We start from the raw sequence: 10841 nt of genomic DNA, 5'->3' as shown, positions 1-10841 counted from the left end.
GGGGCCCGGGATCCGATGGTCCTGGGGTCCCAGGTCTGCTCCTCACTGGCCGTGTGACTATGGTAAGTTACTTTAGTCCCCTGAGCCTCCGTTTTCTTGATAAAAATTTCAGGTAGAAGTTTCTGCTCCACCGGATTGGTGTGATTAAATGAGATAAAGTGTGTCAGAGAGCACTTCGTAGGTTGCGGTTTGCGTGCACGATTATTATTTCAGAGGAAACGTTTGGGGTGTTCTTCGCGGAAAGGAGCGCGGTATCTGTTGTCACCACGCCCAGGGAAGAGTGCCAACTAAAACACTGGTCGGAATTCATTGCAGCAAGCGACCTTGAGGCTAAGGGCTGGGAGAGAAGGTGGGGGGAGTCACAGCTTCCTGCTCACCCCCCACCCCGCCCCAGGGCACGGCCTGTGGGCACCTGAGTGGCCTGCCCTCGGAGTGGTCCCGCCAGCCTGCCACCCCCTGCCGGCTCACCCTTCCCCGCTCTAGTGTGTGGAGTCAGAGGCCAGTGGGACCCCCACCCTCTCCTCCAATCCCCGAGCCCATGTCAGAGGCATGGGTCCTGAGATACACCCACACCACACCTCATCCTGTCTCCCCGGGATCTCAGTCCCAACCGGAAGAAATGCTGCCCACGGTCTTCCCCTTTTGTGCCCATACCTCTACCCTTTGCAGAATGTGCTGTGATGGGGAAAAGAGAAGGCGGGAGGTGGGTAGACCAGAGAGGGCTTTTTTCCAAGGGTCCCAGAATATTCAACACCTTCCTGCCCTCTGCCAGCTATTGAGATGGTTGATCGTCAGTTCCCTTGGAGTGCTGGGGAGAGAAGGGCTCTTCGGGAACGCCAGTCAGCGGTGGGTATGACGAGCCCTCAGGGAGTGACCCAGACCGGGTGCCAGGATGTTTGGGTCATTCAGCAAGGGGTGGCTGTGGAGTGGGTGGCAGAAGGGACATACCCAGCCCAAGTCTGGGTGAGCCCCACAGGCCAGTCACTCTCTGGGTCAGGGCCATGTTTAGTTTTCCAGACATCCAGCATCACAATGACAATTTGGCCGTGAACTGGTCAGTGCATTGGACTTACTTTCTCTTGGCTGGAGAACAGAAGTGGGCCCGAATTCCAGGGTTCTGCTACCCATTTTTTTAAGTTTTTTTATTTTTTTAATTATTTTTTAATGCTTTATTTATTTTTGAGAGAGAGACAGCATGAGCAGGGGAAGGTCAGAGAGAAAGGGAGACACAGAATCCGAAACAGGCTCCAGGCTCTGAGCTGTCAGCACAGAACCTGACGTGGGGCTCGAACCCACGAACCATGAGATCATGACTTGAGCCAAAGTCAGACGCCTAACTGACTGAGCCACCCAGGCGCCCCTCTGCTACCCATTTTTAAAAATATTGTTATTTAAAAAATTTTTTTTTGTTTTTTTGAGAGAGAGTGAGAGAAGAGAGGAGGGGCAGAGAGAGAGGGAGACAGAGGATCCCAAGCGGGCTCCACACTGTCAGCACAGAGCCCCATGTGGGGCTCAAACCCACGAACCCTGAGTTCATGACCTGAGCTGAAGTCGGAGGCTTAACCGACTGAGCCACCGGGCGTCCGTTGAAATATCTGGTCCTCTGATGGTTTGTTCTTTATTCATTTCTAATCCGAATCCTTTCCTTGTTCTGACACTAGCAGCACCCCTGCGGTTACGAAGAGAGGTGATGCCACCAGCTGGCTCATCTAAGAACTTCACCTGGGAGCCTTAATTTTTCTATTTTGTTAGTTCATGTGTTCATTCATTCATTCATTCATTTGTTAAGCACAGCATTTCTTGAACTCTTATTACGTGCCAGACACTGTGCTACACGCAGGGAAGACAGAAAGAAATACATGGCCTTCTCATGAACTTCCTGAGATGGCTGGGATCTCTAATGTCCAGTTCAACTTCTCTTGATCTCGGCTCAGGGCACGATCTCACAGTTTCTGAGTTCGAGCCCCGCGTTGGGCTGTGTGCCAACAGCTTGGAATCTGAAGCCTGATTCGGATTCTGTGTTCTTCTTCTCTCTCTGCCCCTCCCCTGCTCCCATTCTGTCTCTCAAAAATGAATAAATGTTAACAAAATTAAAAAGCAAAAAGAAAAAATACCAGAGGAAAAGCAGGCTGGCAATCCGCGAGCCACCCAGGGATAGCGATCCAACGTGCAGTTGACCACGTGGTCTGGACTTCGGGGTTTCGATGGGGGGTGGCCAGGGGTGAGCCATGGGAGGAAAGGCCTGGTAACTCTGCGAGCCCCATGGGTTTTCACAGCGTCCCTGTCCCCTCTGCTTGCGAAACAACTCGTTTGGTTCCAGGATCCGTCCTCCCCCACAGAGTCCAGGTGGCGTGGAGGAGGCTAACTCCGCCCAGCATCTAGGTGATTCCAAGCCAATCACAATACAACCATCCTTGTCCCCAGTAATCGGTTCCATAGCCAAGGCTTAAGCTCCCGGACACCTGACATCGCCCTGGGGATCGTCATTAGCCCACAGGCTGGTCCAGTCCGACCGCAGCAGGGCAAGGCGTTCCGTCCTCGGAGCGGCTGAGAACTCTTTCCCCGGCTGGACCTAAACGCGGAAGCCTGTGGCCCAGTCTAAGGAAAACCTCCCTGTGCAGGCAGGCAGGGCAGAGGCGCGGAGGATGCGCTATCTTTGGACATCTAGTGAGAGCGAAGACAGTTCTTATTGTTGAAGCCATTGCGGGTTAGGTTTTCTTCTTGGGAGAAGCATCCTCATTCTAGCCGGAGGGGATGCAAGATGGGCGAATGGTATTTTGTAGGGGAGAAGGAACCAGAAATGCTTACTAAGTGTCTTGTGTGCAAGAGAAAAAGCTGCTGCTTGGGCAGAATTCTTCCGAGCAAAGCAGACTGTCAAGCTCCCGCCTAGAGCGTTCGGGGGAAGCTGGGGTCCGGCACTAGGTGCTCAGAGGCATGGGCAGCGGGACACCACCCACACACGGTGGCCGCTCTGCTGAGACCATGGATGACTGTCGGGCACTGAGGCCAGTTTACGGGAGACTGTCTGACTCCGAGAAGCCAGAGGCCGGCACTTGCTGGGTGGCGTTCACTCAGCAGCTGCTGACTTAGGCTCAGGTCATGATCTGTGGGTTCGTAAGTTTGAGCCCCGCCATCGGGCTCTGCTTGGGATTCTCTCTCTCTGTCCCTCCCCTGCTCACTCTCTCTTTCTCTCCCTCTCTCTCCAAACAGATAAATAAAACGTTACAGTAGGTTCTAATGGCTACTTGCTACTATAGCTACAGAATAATCAAATCCGTCTCTTTTGCTGTTGTTAAGTTTGTGGGATTATTTGGTTATGTATTTACTCTTCTCTGGAAGATGCACTCCTTTGCCTGTCCAAGAGCAGTCTCCCCGCCCCCGTTCCTACGCCCTCCTCTCAGATCTGCTCCTTCAGTCGCTCCCTTCCTCGGGGCGGGGGGGGTCCATGGGGCTCCGTTAGTGCAAGGCAGAGGACCCGCCCTGAGCTGCTTCTAGCGATGAAGCAGGTGTCGAAGGCAAGGATGAGGCTGGTTATGCCGGGATCCTAGAAACCCCTCAGTCTTTCCCCGCCCACCCCCACCTCTGCTTTCCCTCCTTTGCTGCAGCAGGCAGCATGGAAGAGTAGAGCCAGAGGTGCCCAGCGGGCCCAGGGAGCAGAGCGTGCGACTCTTAACCTCAGGGTAATGAGTTCAAGCCCCGTGCTCCCTGTGGAGCCTGGTTAAAATTAAACAAAGAAAGAGTAGGTCCAGGGGTGCGATTTTAGAGTCTGAACAGACCTGCCTGGACTCAGGTGAGATAAAGGGAAGATGGTCCGGCCCCCAGGAAGCAAGATTTATTCTTTTGCTTTTCATGTGGTTCCCGCTGCTGCTTCTCTGCACAGACCAGCGCCTCCGTCTTGCTGAGCCCAACACCGTCCCCTCCGCCCTGACACAGCACAAGTGACAGCCATTCCCAACCATAGTTCTCTGGTTCCAAAAGTCCTTGGGAAAGAGTATCTTCTTTTCTTATTAAAAAAACCTTTTTTTAAGGGGCACCTGGGTGGCTCAGTCGGGTGAGCGTCTGACTATGGCTCAGGTCATGATCTCACGGTTTCACAAGTTCAAGTCCCACATCCGGCTCCATGCTGACCGTGTGGAGCCTGCTTGGGATTCTCTCTCTCTCTCTCTCTCTCTCTCTCTCTGCCCCTCCTTGCTTGCTCTCTCAGTTTCTCAAAACAAATAAACTTCAGAAAAAATAATTTAAAAAAGGGCCTTAAAAAAAGTTGATTTGTTGAGAGAGCGTGCATTCTGCCAGCACAGAGCCTGATGCGGGTGAGGCTGTGACCCAAGCCAAGATCATGAGTCGGAAGCCTAACCAGCCGAGCCACCCAGGTGCCCTCCCAAAACCAAGAATATTCTTTAAAAACAAGAACATTCTTACATAACCCCATACAATGATCAAAATCAACAAATTAACAATGCTACAATGTTATCTAATCTAGAAACCTCATTGAGATGTTGCCAAATGTCCCTTGTAATATCTTGTAGAACAAAAGAAATCTCAGACACCTGGAACATTCAGTTCTCACCTTCCAGTCTCCTTGAACCTGGAGCAGTTCCTCAGGTTTTGTCTTTCATGACATTAAAAAAAAAATTTTTTTTATGTCTTTATTTTGAGAGACAGAGACAGAGAGCGAGTGGGGGAGGGGCAGAGAGAGGGAGACTCCAGGCTCTGAGCCGTCAGCACAGAGCCCGACGCGGGGCTCGAACCCACAGACTGTGAGATCACAACCTGAGCCGAAGTCGGCCGCTTAACCCACTGCGCCCCCCAGGTGCCCCCCATTCCTCCTTTTGTAACTAATAAATGTTTCGTAAGGCGCTGTTCTGAGGCCATGCGACTGTCGCATTACTCCTGACTCTGATCCACTATCTTTAGCATCCATTGCGGATTCTCTCCCCTGAATCGATTATCACTAGAATGGCTGCCAAATGGTGACTCTGAGGGTGTTAAAGGCACAGGCTTTTTCTGACGGGTGTTATTTCTCTAGGACATTTAGTCCTGCAAGAATCTGTCGCCCGGCAGGAACACGCACCTGGATTTTGCCCCCACCCCCGCCCCCCACTCTTCCGCTCAGGGCTCTGATGAGACGGGGCACCTGAGAGGGACAGTTACATTTCACAGCTCACCTCCAAGGCCACTCATCGTAACCCTGCGAAAAGTCATGGTCTGGTGGGGCAGTGCTGAGCGCCGAGAAGTCGGGGGGCTCCCCCACCTCCTCGGGGTCTCCCAGAAACCCACACGCAGTGGTCGGGAGCCATGCGTGGCCAATCAGTGTGTCAGCTTTAGTCCCAACACTTAGCACAGCAAGGAAGCCAGTGTGGCCTAAAATCTAACGAGAAGAGGATTCACTTTCCTCCATCCGGCCGCGAGTACTTTCAGACGACGGGAATCGAGTTTTCTCCAACAGGATTACATCCCTGCACCTTTTCTCCCTGTGCCTCTTCTGCAGAGGACACAATGTTGATCCCTGGTGGGGACTGTGCTCTCCCTGAGGCTCTACAGGAATCACCAACATGCTTATTACCCTCCCGTTTTGCTAAGGGGACCTCCAGAGCCTGACCCTGCCTCTCAGCTGGGCTTTGTTGGGGCGGCCGTCGCAGCTGGAAGGGGTTCACCCACTCCTGACGCCTCCCCGGTCCCCCCGAGGACCGCGACTTACCCCTGTCCTTCCCGGTGGTGCGCGTGCCCAAGGGTAAGTGGGGGCGAGGGGACCGTGCAGTACACCCGGAAACCTCCCCGCGGTCCGGGACGCCTGACTATGTACAGGCAGGCCTCACCTAGGCTAGAACCGGGGCTCGACAACGCACCTCCTTTTTCTTTTAACAGCCTTTTATTATTTTTTGTTATTTTGAATTTTTAAAAATTTATTTTGAGAGAGAGAGTGAGCAGGGAAGGGGCAGAGAGGGAGAGAGAGAATCCCAAGCAGGCTCCACACTGTCACATAGAGCCCAATGCAGGGCTCGAACCCACAAACCACAGGATCATGACCTGACTCAAAGCCAAGAGTCAGATGCTCAACCCACTGGGCCACCCGGGTGCCCCAAGCCACCTCCTTTATTTTTTTTTAATATTTTTATTTATTTCTAGGAGAGAGAGAGAGACAGCATGAGCAGGGGAGGGTCAGAGAGAGAGGGAGTCACAGACTGAAACAGGCTCCAGGCTCTGAGCTGGCAGTCAGCACAGAGCCCGACGCGGGGCTCGAACCCACGAACCGCGAGATCATGACCTAAGCGAAAGTCGGACGCTTAACTGACTAAGCCACCCAGGCGCCCCCCAAGCCACCTCCTTTTGAACAGCTGTTCCATCCTTCTCTTCCTTGATGGATTTCCCTTGTAAGAAGGTGACAAAATTATAAAGCTATTTTTAGACATGCCAGAAGAATTCCTCAAATGGAAATCCTTTTGTTTGGAGGAATTAGTCAGTAAGTGTTGGAGGTGGCAGGTGGCATCCCAAAGGCGGGGGGCGGGGGCGCGCTGGAGGCCTGGTGCAAGCCCACCGTCACTCTCTCCTTTCCCGTCACAGCCCCCTCCGCTGCGGGGGACGACCCGGCCCAGACAACGGGACCCAGTTCGGCATCTTGCAGGTTTGGGCTGATGTAGCTGGATTCGGGGCAGGTGCCCTGGAGACGGGTGTGGGGTGTGCCGCAGCGACCCAGACGACAGCAGCCTGAGCTGTACACAGGAAGTGCCACCCGGCGGCAGTGACAGGAGTCACAGGGCAGGACACAGTTTTGTACCCTCTCCCCACGGTCTGCCGTCAGGTTGGGAGTAGGTGGCCTAATACCCAAATGAGCCCCAGGGGACACACAGATACTGGGAGTCATATGCCCATTTTTCAAGCATGCACCAAACAGGAAGGAAAAATGACCTCCGCCTGATCTCTCTCACTTTAGAGACTTTTTCAATTAGCAAAATAGCAAAGTCATATTGGATGGAGTTTAGAAAATCAGACTTGGATTTAAAAAAAAAAATTTTAAGGGGGCACCTGGGTGGCTCAGTCGGTTAAGTGTTGGACTTTGGCTTAGGTCACGATTGCACGGTCCCAGCCAAGAACCAAAAGGTATTTGCCTCCCTTACATCAGCAAATCAAACCCAGCATTGTATGAAAACAATGACAACCCAAAGTCAGGAAGGGTTTATTCCAAAATATTAGAGTTCAACATCAGGAAATCTGCTTTACAAAAATGTTCTAAAGGAAAAACTTATACAATTATATCAAACTTGCCCCAAATGGATCTGCTAAGTCTTAACACCCACTTTTTAAAGTTTATTTATTTTGAGAAAGAGAAAAAGTGAGAGCAGGGGAGAAGGAGAGGGGAGAGAGAGAGAAAGACAGTGAAAGAGAGAGAGAGAGAGAGAGAGAGAGGGAATCCCAAGCAGGCTCCTCACTGTCAAGGTGGACCCTGATGTGGGGCTCGAAACTCACCATGAAATAATGACTTGAGCCATTATCAAGAGTTGGACGCTCAAGGGACTGAGCCACCCAGGTGCCCCTTAACCTCTCCTCTCTTGATAAAAGTGCTTAATGAAGATAGAAAAAAATTTTCTAAGCATTGCAAATAATATTTATCAGAAGCAAATTTTATATTCAGAAGTGAAATCACACTTCTTCAAAGAAGAGATACAAATGGCCAGCAAGCACATGAAAAGGTCACTAGTCATTAGGGAAATGCAAATCAAAGCCACAATTAAATACCACTTCGCACCCACTAGGATAGCTATTGAAAAAAATAACAGAAAATAATAAGTATCGGAGAGGATGTGGCGAAATCGGAGCCTTCATGCAGTGCTGCTGGGAGCCTGCAACAGAGGACATGCTCACTGGGCTTTCATCAGGCACACGAAAGTCACCTGGCACAACACAGACGCTGCTCGGTGACGGGGGACAGACACAGGAGACCCACACTGTATGATTCCACGATATCCCAAGTGAGTAAATACACAGAGGAGAAGGCAGCCCGGTGGTTACGGGAGGGCAGGGGAAGGGAGGGAGGGCATGGCTGTTGATCGGGTCCAGGGGATTCTTCCCGGATAATGAATGATGTTTCAAAACTGGAGAAGGTGGTGGCTTCACAACCTTGTGAGTTCTCTAAAGGCCACTCACTGTGCACTTAAAAGGGTTAATTTTACATTATGTGAATTTTGCCTCAATTAAAAAACCCCCATACACCAACAACACTACACCCGTATCTCTACGCGTTGGTAACAGTATAAAAACATGGACAGGGTGCACACACACAGTGCACCATACTGCTGTCCTGGGGGGGCCACGGGATGGGAGAAATCATCAGAGAACCTCAACGGTATTTGTTACAGTTTATGAAAAAAAAAAAAAACAATCTCACGTGAAAAGAAAGTAAAACTAAAGTCAGAAACAAGATGGGAACGTTCATTCACCATTTTTACTTTGAAGATGCAAAAACAAAAACATGGTGCAAACATTACACACAAAGAATTTTACATTCTTTATAAATTGTCTTATATCTAGGAAAATATTAGAAACACTTACACCTTTAGTACTCTAAGAACTTTTTATACTAACTCGTAGTGCCCTCACACAACTCTGTCAGCTACACAGTATTATCATCTCCCTTTTGAAGATCAGGAAAGTGGGGGGAGGGTGCCTGGCTGTCTCAGAGGACCCTGTGACGCTTGGTCTTGGGGTTTTAAGTTCAAGCCCCATGTTGGGTGTACAGGTAATTTAAAAATAAAACCTTGAAAAAAAAGATAACAAAACTGAGGCTCAGAAGTTAGGCCCAAGTTTACCCAAGAAAGTCAACAGTGATTTTGTGGTTTGAACATAAGCAGCGCATGGTCTTATCCATGACAACATTTTATCAATTCAAGAGACTTGACGACAAAATTATTAGGGCTATTTAGAGTTTGACAAGGTGGTTGGTTACATAAAACTCCGTGAGTTTCTAACAAAAACAGGTTCGAGACAATTTAAATATCTCCCCAAATAGCAGTCAAACATTTAAAATACCTATGGACAGGGGCGGCTGGGGGGCTCAGTCGGTTAAGCGACTGACTTCAGCTCAGGTCATGATCTCACGGTTCGTGGGTTCGAGCCCCGCGTCGGGCTCTGTGCTGACAGCTCAGAGCCTGGAGCTGCTTCAGACTCTGTGTCTCCCTCCCTCTCTGACCTTCCCCTGCTCATGCTGTCTCTCTCTCTCTCAGAAATAAGTAAAACATTAAAAAAAATTTAAAAATAATTAAAGATAACCCGATTTTTAAAAGGGCAAAGGACCTGAGCAGAGAATTTTTCAAAGGAAAGACAGAAATGGTGACTATGCACTCAACTGGATGGATAAATAAACTGTGGCCTATCCATACAATGGAATATTATTTGGCCATAAGGAACGAGGCACTGACACACGCGACCACATGCGCGAACCTTGAAAACAAGATGCTAAGTGAAAGAAGTCAGACACAAAAGGTCACATACTCTATGGTTCCATTGTGTGAAATGTTCAGAATAGGCAAATCCAGAGATAGAAAGTAGATCAGTGTTGCATTAGCAAGGGAAAGGGGACGTGCCTGGGTTTCTGCTGGGGTGATGAAAGTGATATGGACTTAGATAATGGTGATCGTTGCACAACTTTGTGGACTGAGCGCTTAAAAGTAACTTTTTATTTTTATTTAAGTTTTTTAAATATATTTTTTTAATGTTTTATTTATTTCTAGGAGGGAGAGAGAGAGAGAGAGAGAGAGAGACAGCGTGAGCAGGGGAGGGTCAGAGACAGAGGGAGTCACAGACTGAAATAGNAGTCACAGACTGAAACAGGCTCCAGGCTCTGAGCTGGCAGTCAGCACAGAGACCGACGCGGGGCTTGAACCCACAAACCGCGAGATCATGACCTAAGCGAAAGTCGGACGCTTAACCGACTAAGCCACCCAGGCGCCCCTATTTTTATTTAATTTTTAAGTAGGCTCCACAATCAGGTCAAGGCGGGGCCTGAATTCACCACTGGGAGATCAAGAGTCACATGCTCCACCTACTGAGCCAGCCAGGCGCCCCAGTACCCTTTTATAAAGGGTAATATGGTTCACAAATCACAAAAAAATGTTTAAATGTAAAAAAATAATGTAATTCCAATCAGACTCCCAACAACATTGTGTTTTGGTGAGAAGGGGCAACAGGAAAACAATGGTGTTTAATCTGAAATTCTTTGGAAAAATACACCTGTCAGAACAGGCAAGGAAATGTACATGAGAATCAGTTTGCCCTAGCAGGTATTAAAACTAAGATAGAATTAGGGGCGCCTGGGTGGCTCAGTCGGTTAAGCGTCCGACTTCAGCTCAGGTCATGATCTCACGGTTTGTGGGTTCGAGCCCCGCTTTGGGCTTTGTGCTGAGAGCTCAGAGCCTGGAGCCTGCTTCGGATTCTGTGTCTCCCTCTCTCTCTGACCCTCCTCTGCATCATGCTTTCTTTCTCTCTCAGAAATGAACATTAAAAAAAAAACACCAAAACTTAGAATTATTCAATAAAACACCGTAGCAAAAGAATAGATCAAAGCAAAATAATGAAGAAACATAATATTGTATTGCACATGCAAAATTTCATACATGATAAACGTGGTGTTTGTATGGAACGGACATTTATTAAATGCTGAAGAGAAAATACTACGAATTTGGCTTTCAAATTAACTTGTGTTTTATTAATCCTACCAGCATATAAACGTACTTGGAATCTGGCTCCACGCTGTTCATTCACCGGGCGTCTCCCTGCAGCTCCAAGACGCACCAAACGCCATCAGTCCGCCGGACCCTGTGCGAGCATCTCCCCGCCCACCTCGGCCG

At 49.5% G+C, this 10841-nt stretch overlaps 1 protein-coding gene across 1 annotated transcript in view; it reads left to right on the top strand.

Moving 5' to 3' along the window:
* RIT1 (Ras like without CAAX 1) overlaps positions 1 to 10841 on the top strand; it is a 245244-nt gene that overhangs the window by 207200 nt on the left and 27203 nt on the right. The window lies entirely within an intron of this gene.

The sequence above is a fragment of the Crocuta crocuta genome, unplaced genomic scaffold (assembly GCF_008692635.1).
Source record: "Crocuta crocuta isolate KB4526 unplaced genomic scaffold, BGI_CrCroc_1.0 scaffold528, whole genome shotgun sequence".
Taxonomy (NCBI): Eukaryota; Metazoa; Chordata; class Mammalia; order Carnivora; family Hyaenidae; genus Crocuta; species Crocuta crocuta.
Note: the sequence above shows the minus strand (reverse complement) of the source record. Positions and strands in the feature narration are given on the sequence as shown.